The sequence below is a fragment of the Austrofundulus limnaeus genome, unplaced genomic scaffold (genome assembly GCF_001266775.1).
Source record: "Austrofundulus limnaeus strain Quisiro unplaced genomic scaffold, Austrofundulus_limnaeus-1.0 Scaffold60, whole genome shotgun sequence".
NCBI classification, from domain to species: domain Eukaryota; kingdom Metazoa; phylum Chordata; class Actinopteri; order Cyprinodontiformes; family Rivulidae; genus Austrofundulus; species Austrofundulus limnaeus.
Window position 1 is genome coordinate 1,459,608 of NW_013952462.1, and position 397 is coordinate 1,460,004.

Sequence of the window (397 nt, forward strand, 5' to 3'; positions counted from 1 at the left end):
GTATATTGCAGGTTCCAGCACATGAATGACTGACAAAGCCAAAGGCCCCCAGTGGCCCACCCCCCCACACTCCCCAAATAAAAATTTAAAGAATTTTTGACTGCATCAACTTTTAAAGATTGCGTAAAAGTCTGGCTCACTGAAAGCAAAACGTTGAGAATTTAGAGAGGGCTTAAAACATTTGCACGGTACGATATCGCTCGTCTACAAGAAGGCAGCGAAATAAGTATCTCATTTTTAATGTGTGTATATCGTTGGACTAGGTGACCATAAATCCTGAATCATATTTGTCATGGTTATAAAAGAAGAAAACACACTTTAGTGTTTCAGTTTTCATAGCACCTTTGTTAACTTTGTATTGCAACAACTTTCAGGGAACAAAACAGTTTAGTAGTGC